Raw genomic sequence first — 23,947 nt, 5'->3', positions numbered from 1 at the left:
TATTAATAGCCTAATGAGTGCACACAGGCATTCGTTAAATGTTGATTGAATTGAAGTTGAATGACCAGTCTGGACCAGATGGAGTGAACTCTGTCTCACCTAGCTCGATGGTAAAGTTTTTGGGAGTTTGCAAACATAAGCACTATCAGTTCTGCACAGAAGGCCGCCAGAGAACCACTGCATCACAAATTCTGCATGTCAGGCATTTCTCTGCACGGTCTGCATGTTGCCAAGAGACCACAGAGGCTTCTGGTTCTGAGACTTGAACATTCCTGGAAAATGTAATTACTGACTTCCAACCACTGCCATTCATCCCCTCACCCTTTTGTGATTGGTTTTTCCTTTTGCCTTTCTAAATTTTCCCGTCACGTTCTTCCATAAACTTACACGAGGCACACCCGAAAGAAATATGGCAAGCTTGTGAGGTAGGAATTCTTGAAACCATTTTCAAGGGTGCATTTCAAGGGTAATAATTCCATTCACCATGTTGCGCAATCATCACCACTACCTATTTCCAAAACTTTTTATCACCCCAAACAAATATTCTGTACCTGTTCAGCAGGAACTCCCCATGCAGGTTGAATGTTTTCTTCTCACTTTAAAGACAAGGATATATAAGGGCAGGCCCTTTGCCCAGAGTCTCCCAGGAAGAAACTGACAGAGACACGATTTCTGACTTTAAGGCTCAGGGTTTTCTTACTACCTTCTGAAACCTCTCTAATAAGATCTAGGATAGTCACTCATAGTGGGATGGTGCCAACCATCTGCTGAAGGTGGGGTACATTTCCTAAACTGGTGGGTGCCCCTTCAGGGGTTTGAGGAAGAAACCATCCATTCCGTCAGGAACATTCCACAGACATTATTGAATAGTCGTGGGGTGCTGTGGATTCAAAGGCGAGTGAAAGCCTGGGCTGCAGGAGTTCACAACAGAGAAAAGTTAGGCAGAAGCTGCTTGTTTTCCCCCAGATCTTTTTCCCTTCTTCTTTAGTACAAAACAAAACCAGAACAAACAATACAGATTTTTAGCTGGGCTAATGGCCCCTAGAAATAAGATGACATTTCCTAACCTCTCTTGTTAGAAAGTGATGCCCGGACTATATAGCCACATGACTAAATTCTGGTCAATGAGATGTAAGCATAGGTGGTATGTGAAACTTCTGGGGAGTGTTTATAAAGAGAAGGAACCTATTTTTCTTCCATCACTCCCCCTACCCTGCTTCCTGCTGGCGAGAAATTGAACTGCACCAGCTGGAGCTCTGGCAACCATTCTGGGTCATGAAGTATAAGCCATTGACTGCGGATAGGGGAATGACAAGACGGAAGAAGTCCGTGACAAAGTGGAATACTATACCATCCCTGGACTTCATATTTCTCATTTATAAGAGAGGAAAAAAGAAGTTTCTACATTATATGCATTTGTTAGCTTTGGCTGCATCACAAACTACTTTAAACTTAGTAGCTTAAAACAACAATTGTCTTATTTAGCTCCTGATTCTACAGGTCAGCCGTGTGGCTGGAGGATTGGCCGGAGCTGGATGGCCCACGTTGGCTTATTATGTCTGATTGATCCAGGGGACCCAGTGGGGATGGCTCATCTGTGTTCCATCTGGTCTTATCCTATGGTAGGTTAGCCTAAGCTTCTTCACATGGCAGTCTCAGGGTCCAAAAAAAGAGAGGCAAATGCTGATACGCAAGTGCTTTTCACACCTCCATTGGTGTCACATATGCTAATGTCCCATTGGCAAGTCACCCAAAGGCATAATTACTGAGGAGTGTTTGTTAAAGGCCATTATTCTGAAAATCTCCATTGTCTGAGCCACTGGTATTTTGGGATTTTCTGTCACATACCGAATCCAGCCCTACCTCGTATAGGCGGTAGGTGACAAGCAGTCAAGGACTGCTCTGTTCACATTTGCCAGCACATGAGTCTAAAAAGCCTTCGTGGTATTTTTTCAATGTTCAAATCACAATGGCTTGAACCTCTATCATCTTAATTGTCTTTATCTCCTTATTGAAGTCATTTTAGTGTTATTGAGACTTAACTATCGGATGGGAAACACAGATTTATAGTTTCGCTTTAAGGCAATACTACAAAACCATGAAAAGGTCACTGACTCTTGCAGTGGATTTTGTTTAATGATCAAAAACTAGGGTTTTTTTTCTTTTTTTTTTTAAAGAGCCTCATGAACGTTCACACTCCCATTTAAGCAATACTAGAGAGTCCTAAAAAGGTGTCTGCACTGGGGACATCTATTCTCTCTCATCCTGCCTGATGCCCAGTCCTGAGAAAGCTGTCTGACGAGGGAGAAGTTCCTTGGTCACTGCTGAAGGCTCCTTGTGAAATTGCCACCAATCCAAGTAAGGCTGAATCTGTCTACTTTTGTAAATGGTGGCTGACATGCAAGCATTCAGACTCTGTGGCTTTCCCAGTAGGACATCTGTTGCCTCTGGTCTGCCACGATCAGCCGTGGCAGGAGTAGGTGGAGATGAACCAAAGACGCCACACAGTTTTTCCCTTTCGGTTTAATCTAATCCCATTTTCCTGCTTGCAAAGGTAGGGCAAGTTTCCTGATAGAATCTGGCTCTGGACACCTGGTGTACATGGTTTAAATTAAAATATATAAATAAGGGCGCCTGGGTGGCTCAGTTGGTTAAGCGACTGCCTTCGGCTCAGGTCATGATCCTGGAGTCCCTGGATCGAGTCCCGCATCGGGCTCCCTGCTTGGCAGGGAGTCTGCTTCTCCCTCTGACCCTCCCGACCCTCCCCCCTCTCATGTGCTCTCTCTCTCTCATTCTCTCTGTCTCAAATAAATAAATAAAATCTTAAAAAAAAAAAAACTAAAATATATAAATAAAACATCAACAGACATGCCAGTTAGGCAGAACAGAAGAAATAAAGACATGAGGTTGGCGGGGGAGGAAGGAGAAATAAACCTTTAGTTTGCCAACACACAGCAAGATAACCAGCCGACTAGGACCACAAGAATTTCCTTTGGATTTTTTTTTCTTCAAACATTTACTTCACACTACTCTAGGAGGTAGCGTGGTATAGCCATTAAATATAAGCCAGAAAATGGACTGGTTTAGAACTCAGGCCCTGTTACTTACAAATTTATGGAACACAGGCAAATGACTGAACATCGGTGTGCCTGCTTCCTCATCAGTAAAATAACCACCTCCCAACATTGGGCTGTTGCAAGGATTACATGAAAGACACAAGCAAAGCCTTTAGAATTATGCAGGGCTCACAGTAAGCTCTCAGAAATATTAACTATTTCTGTTTTATTGTTATATTCTGGGCCCTGAGCCAGCCAGGGTTTTCAAGGACATAGTTCCAGCTCAAGATGGTGAGAAGGTCATGGTCTCACTAGAAAGGCAGTTCCATGAGGGAGGGGTTGTTTTTCTGTTTTGTTTCATACTTTATTTCCAGGGCCTTGAATAGTGTCTGGACCATAGGAGGAGCTCAATAGATTTTAGGTGAATTAATTTAAACAATTCAGGAGCTGTGCTAAATTATACAGGATTCAGGTGGGGAGCAAAGGAGGGATGTCCATAAAATGATTATAAAAATCAGATCAGCGAGACAAGTAAGAAATAAAATAGGTGAAGAGCATATAGTCCTACCAGCCAGTAAAGAGGCATGAACGAAGTTACAGTAAAGATTTTAAGATTTGACTACGTAGTTACAGTAAAGATTTTAAGATTTGACTACGTGGAATAACTTCTTGTGACTCATGATCCAAATCATAAGAAAAGTTGGGGATTTAAATTTCCGTGACCTAAAGACAAGGTTGGGGAGGTGAACCTGAGTCTTGAGTAGCATCGGCCCAGAAGTACCATCCAACTTGCAGGCCAGAACCTCTGACTTTGAAACCTTTTCACAGGAAAGGGTTTCTTAACGGGAGTCTTTGGTCAAGGCCCTCCGTTGGCCTGAGATGGTACATCTGCTCCCTGCAGCTGGGGAAGTGACTGCTACTCAGGGAATTTTACAACCAAGTACAGAGATAATAAAGTAAATTAAGCCCATGTGATTAATAATTTCTTGTGAGGTTTAGGAATAAGTTTTATCACCGTCATGAAAAATGGTATATAATAGTTATTTATGGTGTTTGAACCATTTAAGAAAATTTGACACATTGTGTTATTTTAATTGGAAATGTTACTTTTATTTTTTATTTATATTTTTAAAGATTCTATTTATTCATTTGAGAGAGAGACAGAGTGAGAGATGGAAAGAGAGAGCACAAGCAGTGGGAGTAGCAGAGGGAGAGGAAGAAGTAGGCTCCCTGCTGAGCAGGGAGCCAGACATGGGGCTCCATCCCAGGACCCTGGGATCATGACCTGAGCTGAAAGCAGATGCTTAATCAACTAAGCCACCCAGGTGCCCCTGGAAATGTCACTTTTTTTTTTTTAAAGACTTTATTTATTTATTTGACAGAGAGAGATACTGCGAGAGGGGAACACAAGCAGGGGGAGGGGGAGAGGGAGAAGCAGGCTTCCCGCGGAGCAGGGAGCCTCATGCGGGGCTTGATCCCAGGACCCCGAGATCATGACCTGAGCCGAAGGCAGACGCTTAACGACTTAGCCACCCAGGCGCCCCGAAATGTTACTTTTAAAATGCATGAAGATTTGTCTAATTTTATAAACAGTATTTGTCTAAAAGATTGAAATTTTTTTTAAAGGGAGGTTTTCTTTTTTTATTTAATTTAATTTATTTATTTGAGAGAGAGAGTACAAGCAGGGGGAACAGCAGGGAGAGGGAGAAGCAGGCTCCCACGGAGCAGAGAGCCCGACGCGGGGCTCGATCCCAGAACCCCGGGATCATGACCTGAGCTGAAGGCACATGCTTAACCGACTGAACCACCCAGGCGCCCCAAAATTGAAATGTTTTGAGGACTTTTTAGACACCTTAGGTTTGTAACTAGAGTTTTCATGCTACAGAGGTTTTCTTTGTCTTATCAGTGAATCAGCCTTGTTGAGCGTCTTGCTTGAGAGAATCAAGTATATTAAATTTGGGATTATAATTTGAAATGTTTAAGGGGATTTAATTACCATGATAGTTAAATGGGTTAATTGTTTCAAGAAATATCATCTGTTAAACTTAACTGAATGTTAATTAAGGGACAAATGAAATTGAGCTTAAAGGCTTAAGAAAAGCTGTGTTTTAAATTTACAACTTTATTAAATGAACTATCCATGAAAACCAAGCAACTGCAAGTAACTCTTTCCATATAGAAAACCTCTGTCACATATTTAAAAAACTGAATTGACAAGAGGATGCTTCTAAAATCCACGAGATTGATTTTTTTCCTGTGAAAAGTGTTGCTGTTATGAGTCTTCCTGTCTTTTCTTGTATTATTAAAAGTAAAGAGTATGTAACCTTCATGTAACTATTATTTTCAATGCTCTTAGTCTCCTCTAAATCTCACCTGCTCACCAGATTACCAGCTCCTCCAGGACAGAGACCATGCATCACAGACATGCAGCTCTGTAGTGTTCCTCCCCAGCTAACCGCAACACCCACCCCTTCTCAAGGTCAAACATTGTGCCCCTTGCCCCACATAATGGTCATTCAAAAAATCCCCTGTTTGGGGAAAGTCAGCATGAAGGGTGCTGAGTCTTAGGGACAGTTCTGGAAATTTGTGGGAATATTTTAAATTGTTAGGGTTGTTGCAAAGTCACATGGCACTGGCTGGGTAAGGACCAAGGATGCTGAATTTTTCAAGATCGCAGTGATGATGTAAATTAAGAGAAGATTGTACTTTATTATATTTGAAACTTTACCAGGAGTTCTTTATCATTTTGGGGGGAAAAATCACATTACCAATAGCAAAGCAGCTCAAGGTGTTTGAGGTGTGAGTCAATACAACACTAACGATTTGCATCTGTAGGTGTCTGTCATCCATGGTGATTTGGTATACAATTGCAAGCATATCAATTTATCCTAACCTGATTGAGGGCATTCCCAAGCTCTTACATATTGAAAGAGACGTTATTTAATTAAATAATACTACTTTTATTTCTCTGTTATATGTCACTCAGGCATTAGATTCACTCTTAAAAGTCATGTTTATGCACAGGTTATATTGTCTCTGAACTCCATTCCGGAATAGTAAAGGAGCATTGCATAACATTTGTTGGGTCTGATAGGATTGACAGCCACCGTTCACACCCTCAACCTCTTCTCTGAAAGTTCCTTTCACCTTCTTGAAACCTGGCTCTCTCCTGAGGACCCTGCTTCTTCCGTAACCCTTGCAAGTGGCAGTTGCTTTCTCCCCCTCCTCTTCCTCCCATTGGGCCCAGAAGCCAGCTATGTGTCTGCTTCTTCCTTGTTTCCAGGTCCAGATCTTTGCTCCTCTCTCCTCTATGAAAATCTCCAGCATTAAAGCTCATAGCATCAGACAATAGCACTCACTTCTTACTGCAGGCAGGCGTCTTTAGACCCCTGGGTCTTTGGTCTTTTCTCCTTGATGATTTTAGCTCATGTTTATTGCCACTTTCTCCAAGAGTATGCCTATCTCAAATCTTGGTGATTTCAATATTCATAGAAACAGTGGTGACTTTCAGGTAAAGCACAGGCAGAGACCAATCAGAAGCAAAGCTGTTCCCCTTGCAGGGCCTCAGCCTGCGCCAGGTATTACACTTTAATTGCTATAGGGAGGTCCTGGGTCCTGGGGCAGGGGGCCAGGTGGCCAAGGCAATGGAGGAGCATCAGGATGGACTCATTAACCAACTGGTACAAAACAATGGCAACATTTTAACAACTGGAATGGATGTATAGATCCTACCAGCTGATTCCTCACCCTCTTCTTCCCATGTGACCTTGTCCTCCACTCTACCTCAGCCACCCACCCCCACTGTCATATGCTAGACCCATAAATGGTAACTGTACCCCCTCTACGATCTAAATTATAAACATCCCACTCTTGGACCACCCCTTCTCCCTTCCTCAAGCTTACTCCATGTAGAGCTCTATTTCCAACAATTCAGCCACCTTATCAAAGCCTACTATTCATTATTCTTCCCATTTTCCACTGTGTCTCATCTTTCTCATGCCTTCCATTCTTTTGCCCAGATTAGATTGCACAGTATATCACCATAATCATTCCTTTGTGCACAAAACTCCCTTACCCTAGTCTTCCTCTTTTTCACCAGCCTGGCAAAGCCAAACTACAGTAAATCCAAGTCTTCACCTGCTCCAAGCCTGCACTATGCACTCAAATGCAGCTGGAGAAAGACTACACCACCAGGCTGACTGGTCTCACTTTAAAATTGTGATCAGTATGTGCGAGTAGGCCATTAGTGGATGCTCTTGCCACATTATCCAGGCCAGTTACTTTCCCAGTATTATCTCATATCTCTTCCTGTCTTTTCAAACCTCCAAAACTCCTCTGCCCTTATTACTCAAATCTAGTTGTTCTCACAAGTTTTTGGTCTTAAGACTCCTTTAAAAAAAAAAAAAAAGACTCCTTTAAACTCTTGAAAATTAAAGACCCTAAAGAGCTATTGTTTATACATAGGTCATATCTCTTTGTATTTATTATATTAAAATTAACTGGGGAATTTTAAACATATTTACAATGTATTAATTATTTAAATAATAATATTATTATTTTATTAATATATTATTTAAATGAATTACTTAACCAATGAACTCTGGCCTCACGCAGATACAGATATGTAGTTGGAAAAGGGAGAAGTATTTTAATAGCTTTTTCAGATCATTGAGGATATTTTTCTTTGAGAACACACAAAAACTTGACAAGTGATAATCTCTTGAAGGTTAGTTGCAGTGTGGATTTGAAACCATATCACAAATATTAATAAAAGGAAACCTCCTTTAGGATGGAATTAGAGGCAGGTGGCAGGGAGGGCAATTCCGGACTACTTGATGTCAGTTGCAAACCCAACAGGAAGGGAGGACCTTGCCTCTGGATGCTACTTATCAGCCCGGCAGGAGACAGGTTTTCCTCTCCCCCCGGCAACAAACTAGCCAACGAGAGCCTATCACAGCTCAGCCAATGAAAAGCCACTATACTTTGAACTCCCAGTTTCCTCCAATGGACTTTTTTCTTTTTTTTTTTAAAGTAAACTCTGTGCCCAACGGGGGGCTTGGGCTCACAACCCTGGGATCAGCAGTCGCATGCTCTACCAACTGAGCCAGCCCGGTGCCCCTCCAGTGGAGTTTTGTTTATAACAGACTTCCCAACTGCCCCCCTTTCCTCTATAAAAGAGTGATCCCTCCTATGGTTTTGCCTCTGGTTCTCCTGTAGCTTGCTTGTCCTGGGTTGCAATTCTCTGCTATTCCAAATAAACCTATTTTGCTGGCGCTTGGGTGGCTCAGTCGTTAAGCATCTGTGTTTGGCTCAGGTCCTGATCCCAGGATCCTGGGATAGAGCCCCGCATTGGGGGCTCCCTGCTCCGAGGGAAGCCTGCTTCTCCTTCTCCCACTCCCCCTGCTTGTGTTCCTTCTCTTGCTATGTCTGTCAAGTAAATAAATAAAATATTTAAAAATAAATAAACCCATTTTGCTGGTAAAATAACTGGCAGTTTTCTTTTTTCAGGTTAACATTACTTGGTGATGAGATGTGGAATCCAGAGAGGACCCCCAACAGCTCCAAGCCTGGTGAGCAAACTGGTGCTAGTACCCGAGGACCAGTTGGACTCACTGCTTTCTCACTGACCCTGGAATTTAAGGGTAAGTTTTCTCTTGGATTTCAAGCTCCACCTGTGTGTCTGAGTTCTCCAGGCTGTATTCAGAATCTGGGTTTTTTGTTTGTTTTTTAAGATTTTATTTATTTATTAGAGAGAGAGCACGTGTGCCCTCGCAGGAGCATGGTTGGGGGAGGGACAGAGGGACAGGCAGACTCCCCATTGAGCAGGGAGCCCCACGTGGGCTCCACAGGGCTCCACCTGGGATTCCATCCCAGGACCCTGAGATAATGAACTGAGCAGAAGTCAGGTGCTTAACCCACTGAGCCACCCAGGCACCCCATATTCAGGATCTGTTTTAAGGCTTTGTTTTTTTCTCTTAGAGTACTTGTTTGGCCTGCAGTCTGGTTCATTTTCAGAATAGAACTGCTCCTGTTGGAACTGTGCCAGTTGGACGTGGGCTGGCCTTCAGTCTGACTCCGTTTGGGGATTGGACTGTTCCTACTGGAACTGTGCTGGCCTTTGGTCTGATTCCTTCTGGAGCTAGGCTATTCCTGTTAGAATTGCTGTTGAGTAATTTTTCCCTTTGCTTTAGAGAAAATCCTTAAAGAAATGGAATCCCAGTCATCAAAATGCTTTGAGGGTGCCCCACTTCCCCTTACTGGGACTCTGGCCAGTTTTATGCCTAAAAACTATGGTGCCCCCTCATGCACATGTAAAACTAAATGGACTAACTTAACGAAAAGTAATTTAGGACATCAGCATCTATTATGGGGAACTTTCCATCTCCCCAAACTTGTTTTACTCAAAATTAAATTAGAAAGCCGAGGGTTCTTAGAAGAAAAGAAAAGCGGAGGCGGGGGGGGGGGGGGTGCACGCGCAGGGGGGAGGCTTAATGGGATGCCTATTTTAAATGGTACCTCAAGGCTTTCAGATGTTTACAGGATTCTAAGTTTGCCTCTTTGCAAAATACTATTTCTTTTTTTTTTTTTTAAGATTTTATTTATTTATTTATTTGACAGAGAGAGACACAGCGAGAGAGGGAACACAAGCAGGGGGAGTGGGAGAGGGAGAAGCAGGCTTCCCACCGAGCAGGGAGCCCGATGCGGGGCTTGATCCCAGGACCTGGAATCATGACCTGAGCCGAAGGCAGATGCTTAACGACTGAGCCACCCAGGCGCCCCTATTTCTATTTTTTTAAAGATTTTTTATTTATTCACTTGGGAGAGAGAGCACGAGCAAGGGGGAGAGGCAGAGGGAGAGGGAGAAGCAGACTCCCCACTGAGCAGGGAGCACAATGCGGGGCTGAGACCAGGACCCTGAGATCACGACCTGAGCTGAAGGCCGACACCTAACCAACTGGGACGCCCAGGCGCCCCTGCAAAATACTATTTCTAAATTAACCGAGGCAAACAAGTAGTTGAAAGGAGTCAAAATGGCTTCTGAGGCCTTTTCCCTTCCCTCATGTTCATACACACACACACAGTGGCTGCCCTGTGCTCAGGCCCTGCCTCCAGCACCATTTTTCTCTTTCTGCTGAACTTCCCTTTTCTTCTAAATCGATCCCACCCCTTCCTCTCCTGAACCTATTAAAACTTGCCTCTTTAAATAAGTCTTCTGAGAATCTCAATAAACCTCAGGTTTCTTGTGTTCTCTGGACTAAGGCTGAATTACAAGCCATAGTTAAAGAGTTTTCTAAAGTGACTGAGGACCCTCATAAGTTTGCTGAAGAATTTAACATACTTATTCAAACTTAGCAACCTGGTTTCTTAGATTTACATTAACTAATATAATGCTTGTTGGTGAGGGTCAGGCCAAACTTTCGATGGAACTAGCCAGAAGGGAAATGCTGAGTGGGATTGAGAGGAACAAACCCCTAACTTTTGACAAGATGCTAGAACACTCGCTAGAAATCTCCACGGAGCAGTTATGAAAGGATACACATTCAACAGAAACCATACTTTGAATTTTGAGTTTTGATCTTTTTCCAGGCTAGCTACATAGTACACACTCTCTGGTGATGTTAAGCAGGGGCAGTGAATGCATCTCCCTCAGCCAGGCAGTCATGAAGGTAAACAGTCAATGCTCTTACAGCCATTCTGTGCCCCTACAACCATCCTGTTTTTCACTTTCAGTACAGTAGTCAATAAATTACACGAGATATTCAATACCTTTTTATAGGACAGACTTTGTGTTAGGTGATTTTGTCCAAGTGTAGGCTATCATAAGTGTTCTGAGCATATTTAAGGTAGGCTAGGCTAAGCTGTGATGTTTAGAAGGTTAGAACTATTAAATGCATTTTTTTTAAGATTTTATTTATTGGAGCGCCTGGGTGGCTCAGTCATTGAGCGTCTGCCTTCGACTTAGGTCATGATCCTGGGGTCCTGGGATCAAGCCCTGCATCGGGCTGTCTGCTCAGCGGAAAGCCTGCTTCTTCCTCTCCCACTCCCCCTGCTTGTGTTCCCTCTCTCGCTGTGTCTCTCCCTGTCAAATAAATAAATTCTTTAAAAAAAAAGATTTTTTTTTTTTTATTTATTTGAGGGAGAATGAGAGAGAGAAAATGAGTGGGGGAGGAGGGCAGAGGGAGAGGGAGAAGCGGACTTCCCGCTGAGCAGGGAGCCCTACTAGGGGCTCAATCCCAGGACCCTGAGATCATGACCTGAGCCAAAGGCAAATGCTTAACCAACTGAGCCACCCAGGCACCCCTATTAAATGCATTTTGATCTATGATATTTTCAACTTACAATGACTTCATCAGGACATAACCCCATTGAAAGTCGAAGATCTGTATACAAAATTTTTAAATATCACATATGTTATTATCACCATTGATCTCATCAGAAGTCTTTAAGTATTAGGAAGCTGTCAAGCTCATGGGAACAGATACAAATTTCCCCCAATTTTAAGTTCTGCAGCAAAGCTTGAATTTTATTTTCTCAAAATAGCTCACAAATATCTCCTGTCAAATAGGCTCACTTTGTCCATTCTTTATAAAATGTCTGCCAAATACTCAAGTCTGAATAACCAAAGTTGTTCTGTCAGTCCTTCTTTCAAATGGTGTTCCATAGCGAAGAAGCTAGGTCAGCTCTTATTTCAAACAATTGCAACAGTGCTTTTCCTCGAGATAGCTATCATACTTGGTATGCCGCAGAAGTGTTTTATGTGGGGCCGCCTGGGTGGCTCAGTCGTTAAGCATCTGCCTTCAGCTCAGATTGTGGTTCCAGGGTCCTGGGATCGAGCCCCACATCGGGCTCCCTGCTCAGCGGGAAGCCTGCTTTTCTCTCTCCCACTAACCCTGCTTGTGTTCCCTCTCTCGCTATGTCTCTCTCTGTCAAATAAATAAATAAAATCTTTAAAAAAGAAAGAAGTGTTTCATGTGTACTTCCCATTCAATACAGGATATTAAAAATATGTGTACTCAAAAAAAATGTGTGTGTGTACTCAAGGAATGAGAGTTTACAAAATTAATAATTTTTCCTGCTTCATCAAGGATGTTCTTCAGTAAAAAAATTTTTTTCCTGAAAGTGTGTGGTGGTGAAGAACCTAATGACTACTAGTATAGGGAGGCGCCCCATCACTTTGATTGATGCTAAAGCACCAGCAGTTATACCCACCATCACTTTTACACCATCCAGACTAATGTCAACAGTTTTTACTAGATAACCCAAGCCATTCAAAAAATGTTACTTAACATTTTGAAAACTTCAATACCACTTGTGTTTATCGTATTCATGTAAAGGAAGATCTCAGATGATTAGTTGATGCTGAGCCTGAATAAAAGCAAAACTGCAAGTCTAGGCAGATATGTAGGTTTGTTTTCAGGCAAACGTTCAGCTCTATGGAGGAGATACAAACTCAGTCTTTTTGTTTGTCGCTAAATCTTTACTTTGAGTTACTGAATCATTGGAAGATGGCAGTTCTGTGATTTCTGTCACTGACTTTCCACCCAGTGGTCATTCAGCAATGTGAACTATATAAGGTTTTATAAGTCCCTCTGCTATTATGTGTACTTTTCCAGCCAATGAAAATACAATAAGTTCCCTTGTAAGGCGCTTCCGTGGCTTTTTCATTTCTAGTTTGAAAAGCCATAACAAACAATTATTGAATTTTAAAGAGTTCGTCATATCTACAGTTAAAATATTCAATTTGGGGTGTCTGGGTGGCTCAGTCGGTTAAGTGTCTGACTCTTTCTTTTAAATTTTATTTATTTGTCAGAGAGAGAAAGGGAGAGAGAAACAGAGCAAGCACAAGCAGGGGGAGCAGCAGGCAGAGGGAGAAGCAGGCTCCCCGCATAGCAAGGAACCCAATGCGGGACTTGATCCCAATACTCTGGGATCATTACCTGAGCCAAAGGCAGCCACTTAACGGACTGAGCCACTCAGGTGTCCCAAGCGTCTGACTCTTGATCTCAGCTCAGGTCTTGATCTCAGGGTCATGAATTCAAAACCCGCATTGGGCTCCACATGGAGCCTATTTTTAAAAAAATACTCAATTCATTTTTCTTTGTACTCTATGACTGGCCCCAATATGATGCGGCAACGTAGGGGGCACCATATACTATCTGAAAATGCTCTGTTGCATAAAAACGCTAAGGTAATTATTAACATTTATAAAGCACAGGAAAAGATAGCTTTTGCCATATTTTTACTTCTTATTTACAGTTTGCCAGTGTCTTTGGAGTAGCTAATGGTGGCAGGCTCTGTGGAAACAGAAGGAGAAAGCCCACAGCTTTGCTAGTTTGAGGTTGTTGTTCCAGCTGATGTGAATAGTGGACGAGACATATGTTTAGCGAGGAGATTCTGAAAATGGGAGAGCCATAAGACACTGAGCTCAACTCCACACACACACCTAGCTGACTGGAAGAGATTTAAGAGAGCCTGGTAAAAAGTGAAAGCCAGGGGGAGACTTGGAACTGGTTGCAAAGTTGAATGCATTCTCCAACCTACACACAGATAGGCAGAAAATGGAAGCTTTACAGGTTGGAGGTGTTAGAGAATAACTTCTGTGCAAATCATCGGCTAACCACCGAGTTACACAGGCATGGGATGACCCCTAGGAGGCCAGCTTAAAAAATTAAAATCAGAGTAAGAAGCTAGCAGAAACATCAGTGACTGCACACTGTGGAGAGATTCCATAGTACAAGTATAGGCTAGTAACAACAACAAAAAGAAAAACTCAGAAAAACAGAATTGAGTCACTGCAAAATATTATCTAAAAGGTCCAATTTTTAACTAAAATTACGAGACCTATAAAATACAGGACAGTGTGATCCATGCTCAGGGAATAAAGCAACCAATGCAAACTGTCTCTCATTGGGCCAAGATGTTGAATTTAGCAGAGAGACTTCAAAGCAGCAGTGATAAGTATATGCAAAGAATTAAGAGAAAATATACTGACACTGAGTCAATGAAGAGGGAGTCTCAAAAGAGGAATTAAAACTGTAAAAACTGTAAAAAAAAAAAAAAAAGCAAATGGAAACTCTAGAATTGAAAAATACAAAAATTAAAATAAAAAAATTCACTAGATGGGTTCGATGACAGATTTAAGAGGAAAGAAAAAAGAATCAGTAAACATGAAGATAGGTCAAATAAAATTATCCATTCTAAAGAAGAGAGAGAAGAAAGATTGAAGAGAAATAAATGGAGCCTCAGATGTTTGTGGGACAATGTTAATTGTTCCAACATAGGTATAAATGTATAATAAGAGTCCAAGAAGGAGAAAAGAAAGAGTAGCAAATCATCTGAAGAAATAATAACCAGAAACTTCCCAAATCTGTCAAAAAGTATTCACCTAAAGATACAAGAATCTCAATCAACTCTAAGCAGAATAACTACAAAAAGGAGCACATCTAGACATTTAATGGTCAAATTGAGGAAAGAAAAGGGCAGAGACAATTTTTTTTTTACTTTTTTTTTAAAAAGTAATCTCTACACCCAACATGGGGCTTGAACTCACGACCTCGAGATCAAGAGTTGCATGCTCTATCGACTGAGCCAGTCAGGTGCCCCAAGAGACAGGTTTTTGACAGCCGCAAAACAACTCATTGTGTACCAGTGGAAACAAAAGTACACCAATGGCTGACTTCTCATGAGAAACAACAGAGGCCAGAAAGCAGTGGGATGACATATTCAAGATGCAAACAAAACATTGTCAGTGAAGAATGCAATTTCCAGGAAAACCATCCTTAACACTTCTACATCCAGCAAAACTATCCTTCTGAAATGAAGGTGAAATCAAAACATTTCCACATAAGCAAACGTTGAGATGATTCATTGCTAGAAGATCTGCCTAAAGAAGTACCAAACAAAATCCTCCATGCCAAAAGAGAATGACATCAGACAGTAACTCAAATCCAACTATATGTGTGTTTAAAGCAATATTTATAACTGGGTATTACTGAGTTTATATAGATATAATATAGATGTGATAACAGAAGCGCAAAGGAAGGAGGGAGGAAATAGAGCTTTACTGGAGCAAAGTTGCTATTTTTTGTCAGAAGTAAGTTGGTATTAACATAAAATAGATTGTGACAAGGTAAAGATGCAGGTATATGTTGTTTACAGGAGTCAGGCCTCAACAAACTGATAGAAAATGAACATAAAGGGACAGAAGAAGACATATTGCAAATATACCAATCAGAAGCAAGCTGTTGTACAAATATAAATATCAGATAAGATGGACTTTGAGATGAAGAATTTGATAATGACAAGTGGATTGATGCACAGTAATGAGTCTACCAAAAAGATGTGACAATTATGAACTTGTGTGTCCTTTGTGCCTGTTTAGGAAATCTTGCAGTAGCTCTATTCTAAAGCTATTTTTCTGAATTTTCTTCTAATAATTCTGTTTTGTTTTCATAAGTAAGACGTTAATATATGGAGAATTTATTTTTCTAATTTTGAGAAGGAACTAAGTTGATTACTTTTAATATTTAAAAAACCATTAACATCATCAGTTGAATAGTCCAATGTAATGATCCTTTATCATTACACACTGTAATGGACTACACTGCCTTAATGAATCTAACTTTGTGTCTCTTTTGTTTAACTGGCAATGGCATAGATCAGAATATGTTTAAAATATTTATTACATTTATTGAATAGTTGTGTTTTCTCTGTTTTGCTTTTGTTTTATTTTAAAAGTGAATCTGAGACCATTCTCCACTTAAAGGAACCTGAGCTCCTGAGAAAATGACTGATTTTAGGGCTGGGCAGAAAAGGTTCAGGTTGAGCCTGGAACATATTGTTATCTTACAGAAAAGGGTAATGCTCAGAAATAATGGGCCATGTCAAAAGAACATGGGAGCCAACTTAAACTGGGAGAATAGACACATCAAATAAATAATGATATTAACAGATAAAACCCCAATGCTGAAAACAATAATTAAAGCCCATGTTAATATAAATAAATACATCAATTAAACAGAGGAGTATCAGAACAGTTTTCTAATAGTAGAATGCCAACCAACAAATGTAGAGTGAATGATAGAGTTAGACAATCACTAATTAGCAAGTATCAGTAATAATTAATTCAAGCAAAAATTATTAATGGATGCTAAAGCAAGCAGTTGAAACTTTGATGAGGAATAGGATATTTACATGCCTCAAAGAGTCTCCCCACAAAATACTTATTAACCACAAAGGGAAATTGCAAAGGGGAAAATAGTAACTTTATAGTAGAGAAGACTGGCAAACACCACCTTATTCAAGGGATCAAGGTTATCATCATTAGGAATGGAACAAACTGTCTTCTGTGCCTCTTGATATGATGCACTGCAAAGGACACAACATCACTTATCTGCTGATCCTGCCAGAGCTACAAAATCTGAATTTAATCATGAAGGAACATCAGATAAACTTGAGTTGAAGGACCTCCTACAAAATAATTGGCCTATGCTCTTCAAAAATGTCAAGGTCATGAAAGACTAAGAAAGACTGAGGAACTGTCTTAGACTGAAGGAAATTAAAGAGATATTATAATGCAATGTGTACTCCTGGATTGGATCCTTAAAAATTATTTTTCTTTTACTATATGGGATATATTAAGTCAATGAGCAAATGTTTAATACTGTCAGTAGATTAGATAATATTGTCTCACTGTTAATCTTCTGATTTTGATAATCATGTGATAGTTATATAAGAGAATGTCCTTGTTCTTAGGAATTACACACTGAAGTATTCAGAGATAAAAGGGCAGCATGTCTGCAACTTACTCTCTAATATATGTATTAAAGCAAATGTGCCAAATGTTAAAATTTGGGGAATTTGGATGAAGAGCACCCAGGAGTTCTTTGTATAACTTTAAAAACTTTTCTGTAAGTTTGTATTATTGCAAAATGAAAAGTTATCAAAAACTAGTACATTTTCTTCCCTAAAAATCACTGGACTTTTTTTTTTATGTGAGCCTTAGTTATGTTTTTTTTTTTTAATCACTCTTTGGGACTTTGATAGTGCTTGTTCAATATATATTTTTGGCATCCATCTTGTGCTAGAGTCTAAGGACATAAAGGTAAACTTCCCCACATGAAATTGAGCCTTGCCCATGTGAAGTTTTCAATCTAGTAGAGAAAACAGCTATTGTACAAATAATTGCATAAGTGGAGTTATTTTGTGACCCATTCCTGCAACAGCAGATATACCTTACAAAGTTATGTGCAGACCGCACCACATTCCTTCCTTATGAAAGTACAGATGAAATCTCACTTTTTCTTTCTGAATATCCTTTCTGTCCCATAATAGAGCTACAACCACAGGAAGCCATTGAGAGTCCATCCAGCTGACTTGTTCTTTCACTGTGTGTTTCTGTCGGAGGGATAGGAATTAAAGAGGGAAATGAGGGTGCTTGTTTTTCTGTAAGCTAAAGATCTTTCCATCTTGAAAAGCAATAAAGTCTGCTGTGGAAGCAGGGCACATTTTCAAACCTCCTGTTCATTACAGAGATAGGCATCTAAGGAAGTTTGAGCCATGTTCTGGGTGACTTTCTTAAAATTTGAACAAAAAGGAGTTTGTTATAGGGCTCACAAGGGCAATTCTGAAAGCCTCATTAATTCTAATAATAATTTCCAATTAATTCATTCGTCACTTCCTGATATTCTGAAATCATGAGTTTTGAAAGCTGCTACTTTAACCTTAGGTGAAACTTAAAATGTGATTCTAACTGATCCAACCAAAGCTAACCTTTTAGCCATTTATAAAAATGCAAAACAGAAGTCTGGGCTGAGGTCTGAGATGAGTAATTTGCAATAATACTCTTCATTCGTGCAGTCTTTGGAATGAAGCGTCCTGACGCTCCCAGAGGATATTAAGGATCTAGTGATAAATAAAATTAGACCAGGTGCTTCTCCTGGCTAGGGGCCCAAGGCATGATAACAGGGGATATCAATAAGGCCATAATGGGAATGCATCCAAAATTCTCCAGCTAAACCCGGCCAGTGTAATTATAGCTGTCTGGCAAGGGAGTGGGGTGGCGGTGGGGGGATGGGGATGTGTGGTGGGGGTGTTGAAAGGCAGAGGTTGTTCTGGAAACTTCCCCTCTGCCATCATTGTCTTTGTTAACTGCCGTGGTGCCGAGTGATTCTACCCGCCTGTGTCTGGGGGGGGGGGGGGGGGTGCATCTATTCCCTAGAGTGCTGCCTCCTTGCCCAGACCTGGCCCCTGCCATGGCTGTTGCACCCTCAAAACTATTCTGGAAGCAGCTGGTGCTAGCACCCCTTCGCCCCCATCAGCCACCTCATATAGCTTTTAGCTCTTACATGCCGGCATCACTCCATTTTTAGAAAACTGGACACGGAAATACCTCATCCCACAGACTAATAGATTGAGAAATGAGGTGCAGTTCTATAAAAAGGATTTCCCAGAAAATCCTTCTGAAAACTGAGCTTCTTGATAAGCAGAGACAGATTTACTATGAAGCTGACAAAGCTTAAGCCACAAGGTCCCTCATTTGCAGACATGCTTCCAAGGCCCTGGGAGGATCCCCAACAATGTGTTTATATAGTCATATGTTTTTATAAATTCACAAAAACACAGTATTTTAATTGAAATTGGTTAAGGCTATTGTCTCTTTCCACTGCAATTCCTACCACCTGCTCCCCCCATACTACTTTCCCCTGTGTCAAAAGCAATTTTAGGATCCAGGTAAAGAAAGAATGAGTTGGGACACCTGGGTGGCTCAGTCGGTTAAGCGTCTGCCTTTGGCTCAGGTCATGATTCCAGGGTCCTGGGATCGAGCCCCACATCGGGCTCCTTGCTCAGCGGGGAGCCTGCTTCTCCCTCTGCCGCTCTCCCTGCTTGTGCGCTCTCTCTCTGACAAATAAATAAATTAAATCTTTCAACAATAAGAATGAGTTGGGTCTAACCCATTTAGTCTGGGTTTAATGGGACATTTCATGTGGCTCAAATTCACTTTGGTGTGTAGTTATTTCAAGACATATGCTAGGTTAGGAATGGCTCTCAGGAACATCCCTGCCAACCAGATGCTGACACCCTCAGACTCATGATGGGAAGAGGCAATGTTCATGAGTACATGAGTAATGGAGCAGAAACACGTCAGAAGAAAGACTTGTTCAAAAGGCTTTCCTCTCACCAAGCGCCTTGGCCTAGTCTGGTCTCTTCCCCAAAAGCCCTGCTCTTTTGTGTGTGGAGTTCTAGAAGCTTCCCACTGCTCAAAGAGGCAGGAAGTTCCTTAGTGTGCAGTGAACACTGCCTCTCCTTCACTGGAGTGCAGTGAAGTCAATGCCACCTCCAAGGTCCAGCTCTCAGCAGATTCTCTGTGCTTGGCTGGTATAGACTACCACTAGCCCTCTCAAGATTGTAATAGTCCCATTTCTGAAAAACTACATTTTTATAAATGAAATATTTAAATATCTAGGAGGATCTCCATATTGAGAAGGATCTCAGGGAGAATCTTTATGTAAAATGGATACTTGATTCCAAATTATTCTGCTCCAAGGTTTAGGGTTACAAATAATAGCTAATATATTGGGCTCCTCGGTGGCTCAGTCGTTAAGCATCTGCCTTCGGCTCAGGTCATGATCCCAGGGTCCTGGGATCGAGCCCCACATCGATCAGGCTCCCTCCTCGGCGGAAAGCCTGCTCTCCCTCTCCCACTCCCGCTGCTTGTGTTCCTGCTCTCGCTATCTCTGTCTCTGTCAAAAAAAAAAATCTTAAAAAAAAATAGCTAATATATTTTGGATACTTGTCCTGTGCCAGGCACTGTGCTAAATATATTTAATGTGCATGATTTAATTTTCATATTAACTCAACGAGGGAGTTGCTATAATTACTCCAGTTTTAGAGATGAATCAGTTGAGGCTTAGTAACTTACTGAGGGCTTCCCAGCCATGAAGTGGTAGAAGCAACTTTCAAAAATTATATCCTTGAGGCACCTGGGTGGCTCAGTCGGTTAAGTGTCTGCCTTCGGCTCAGGTCATGATCCCAGAGTCCTGGGATCGAGCCCTACCTCAAGCTCCCTGATTGGGAGCCTGTGTATGCTTTCTTGCTCGCTCTCTCTCTCTCTCAAATGAATAAATAAAATCTTAAAAAAAAAATTTTTAAGTTATATTCTTTTGAGTTTTAAGGATTGCTTTTTATGTAATTTAATTTTGTTTATTAATTATGTAATATGTATGCATGGTTCTAAAGTCAAATCTGTAAAAACATAGCCTTTATCCTTCTCTCTTCCATGCTATTTTGTCCTTCCCCTTTTTTTGTGGTTTATTCTTCCAAGAATTTATATATAAATGTGTACACACACAGACACACACACACATCATTCTTGGGTAAATGGTAACATTCCCTACATACTTTTCTCTACTTTGCTAAATTTGAAGAAAATAAAACCAAATGATGCACTTGAACCTAATAGGGTAGAGTTGAAGGCATAATCATATGAAAATTTCCAAAGTGACTTTAAAACATAGTTACTTGATGACTGCTTTGATTACTTGAAAATACACCAGGGAGCCATCTGAGTATTTTGAAAACTGGTAAAGAATCAAAAATGTATCCTGACATTTCTAAAAGAAATTTGCCTCAACTATTCAAATATATGTATTAATTGTACAAACTATTTCTTTTCACACAAGTATTTCAGCTTCTATTAAAAGGAATGATAGTCAGAGGATCACCACTTTATAATCCCTAATGATCATCATGTAGGCAATGATCATCAACACCCACTAACATCACAAAAGGAGACCATTAGATATAACAAAGCTCACAATGGAAGTACACACTACCACCTATAAAGTAGTTTTGCCAAAAAAAAAAAAACGAGAGAGAATTCAAATTTGATTCTCATCAAGCCTCCGTATCTGTTACAGAAACAAGAGAAAAGGGCCCTGTGAAAGGACACGATGAGGATGCAGTCAGCAAACAAGTTGTCAAAAAATATTTTTAGGACTGTAGGGGAACACGTAGCGATTCCTGATGGATATCTGATAAAATTAAGAAGCTATTGCTCATTTTTTAGATGTGCTAATGATATTGTGGGGTTTTTGATTCTTTATGTTTTAGACATACATTCTGAAATGTTTACAGATGAAATATCCTGTCTGGAATGCACTCCAAAAAGAGTTCAGTGGAGTTTCATCTACATCATTGCAAATGGCAGGATTTCCTTCTTTTTTATGACTGAATAATATTTGTTTTTCTTATCCATTCATTGATGGACACTTAGGTTGTTTCCATGTCTTGGCTGTTGTCCACATGCTTGAACATAGGGGTGTATATGATACTGATTTCATTTCCTTCAGATATATACCCAGAAATGAGATTGCTTAATCATATGGTATGTATCTATTTTTAATTTTTTCAGGAACCTCCATACTATTTTCCACAGTGGCTATACCAATTTACATTCCCACCAGTAGTGTACAAGGGTTCTCTTTTCTCCAAATCCTTGCTACCACTTGTTATCTCTTGTCTTTTTGATAATAGCTATTCTAACATCTGCGAGGTGATATCTTGTGCTTTTGATTAGTGATGTTGAGTGCGTTTTCATATACCTGCCTATTGGCATGTCTTTTTTAGAAAAATGTCTCTTCAGATCCTTTGCTCATTTTTAATTGGATAAAGTAATAATAATAATAATTATTATTATTATTATTATTATTATTATTATTATTATTATTCGGGGGGAGTTTGCTATTGAGTTGTATGAGTTCCTTGTATATCTAGATATTAACCCATTTTCAAATACATGATTTACAAATATTTTCTCCCATTTCGTAGGTTGCCTTACATTTTATTGATCGTTTCTTGTGCTCTGCAGGGCTCTTTGATGTAGTCCAACTTGTTTATTGTTGCTTGTGTGTATATTTTAAATTGTATTGAATTTCAGGTGCCTATTAAATACCCAAGTGGGGATATCTAGATAGATACAGAATCTGGAGTTCCAGGAGAGGATAGGGATGGAGATAGAACTTTGGAGTTGTATCTGGATGGCATTTGAGTTATGGGCCAACGGGAGTTAACCTTGAGAATGAGGATAAGTAGAAGAGATGCTGGAATACTGAGCTCTCCGCACTCCGGCATTTAGAGGTTCAGAAGAAGAAGGAGCTAGCACTTGGCCAAATCCAATTCAAAATGATCTTCCATCCCCAGGAAGAGCACTCTAGGAGAAATTGCTTTCTGAGTATGGTACTCATAAACTATGCATTCATAACCACTGTAATAGCCACTGGGGTAGCAGTCATCTTAGCAGGATTGCCTGTTCTGTGTTTATTGGCAACCCCAGTTTGCTTGTGATGAAGTTGAAGCCTAGAGAAGTGAAGCCACTTATTGACCCAAGCTCAAAAATCATGGGAGCTTATTTAGACATCAAAGCCCATTCCCATTTATGGCATGTGGCCATGGAGGTAGTGCCCAGCACAACTTCAAGGGTGCCATTTCCATAGACTACAACAGGAATGGCACCCCCTGGAGGTGTGTAGAGCCCAATATGCCCAACTATATGTGGCTGCCTTTGCCCTTTCTTACTCTGTCTTGCTGCCTTGGCATCTTCCCTGCAAAGTTCTGCTACTTTTAACATAAATATCTAAGTCCTTCCAAAGCTTCCTGATAAGAGGTTTATCACGGTGATTAGAAGCTTGAGTGCTGGAGCAAAACAGAAATTTGTTCAAGTGCTAGCTCAGCCTCTTACTAGCTGTAACCCCTTGAAGCTTCAGTTTCTTCATCTATGAAATGAAGAAAATAAGAGCAGACACCTCCAAGGGATATGTAGGCATTAAAAGAAAGAAAGCATTAAGAAAGTTTAGCCTGCTTTACTCAATACTTTTTGTCTGGTATTAACTTATTTTTGCTTTTAACTGCTATTTCCTCAACGTACACGTTGGTTCTCAGGAGAGAATGAAGGTTTTATGGAAAGGATGGGAATTAGATTGGGTTCAAATCCACCAGCAAATTAATGAAAAGGGCACCAGGGAACAGGAACCAGTGTGCAGAATAAAGATACGCAGCTCAGCAAGTGAGAAAATCAATTTGGGTGACTTTGTTTGGATCTGTTACTCTTCCTGTACAGAAAAAAAGAAAAAAGAAAAAAAAAAAAGCTTGTTTTATTTCAATGCATTTGTCACAATTTCAGTTTTGTTTCTATTTAGTTTGTGCACATAAGGAAGTCTAGGGCTGTGTGAAGGGAATTTTGAAAACCTCTGAGATTTAGGCTATTGACCCTGTCATTCCAGTATGGGGCAGGGCATTAGGAATTAAAGGCAGAGTGGCACAAGGGATTGAAATCTATTTACAACCTAGTTACAGCATATCCTGTTTTCCCCTTGCTGTGCTGGGCTGAGTGTCTCATAAAAGATTCTCCCACATATCTGAAAATAAAATGAGATCTTGGCGTGAGAAATTGACATAGCATGTTTGGATTTTATTTTTGTTGAAGGTGCATAATGTTTTCCAGGTTTTTCTGCTCTTCTCCATTCTTTAAAGAAATGAGAGAAAAGAGGCCAGTCTTTAAAAGGGGGAGAGGTTCTGGCCAAGAGCCCAGGATCATACTTCTGGTCTCAGAAGGAAATGTTAAGATGGGCTGAGTTTTAAAAATGAAGACAGGGGAAAAAAAATTTGTGTTCTGGAGTCTGACATCATCCTCTGTGGCCTCCACCCCAACCTCAAACAACTATGCAAAAATTTTTTAAGGATTTTATTTTTAAGTAATCTCTACACCCAACGTGGGGCTTGAACCCACAACCCCAAGATCAAGAGTCGCACGCTCTACAGACCCAGCCAGCCAGGTGCTCCACAACTATGCAATAATTTAATGTTGGAAAATTTACTTGCAAATATTTATTTGG

The 23,947-nt window shown here is 40.6% G+C and overlaps 1 long non-coding RNA gene across 1 annotated transcript in view; it reads left to right on the top strand.

Annotated features, from left to right (window-relative positions):
• Nucleotides 1-8,692, top strand: part of LOC129046458 (uncharacterized) — a 41,701-nt gene extending 33,009 nt beyond the window's left edge. Inside the window, exon 3 of the long non-coding RNA XR_010410917.1 lies at nucleotides 8,565-8,692. This is a non-coding gene — a long non-coding RNA (uncharacterized LOC129046458). The remainder of the gene's footprint in view (nucleotides 1-8,564) is intronic.
• The last annotated feature ends 15,255 nt before the right edge of the window (nucleotides 8,693-23,947 follow it).

This window comes from Mirounga angustirostris, unplaced genomic scaffold, assembly GCF_029215605.1.
Source record: "Mirounga angustirostris isolate CCGP_5_RB_7025 unplaced genomic scaffold, mMirAng1.0.hap1 SCAF_4, whole genome shotgun sequence".
NCBI classification, from domain to species: domain Eukaryota; kingdom Metazoa; phylum Chordata; class Mammalia; order Carnivora; family Phocidae; genus Mirounga; species Mirounga angustirostris.
Note: the sequence above shows the minus strand (reverse complement) of the source record. Positions and strands in the feature narration are given on the sequence as shown.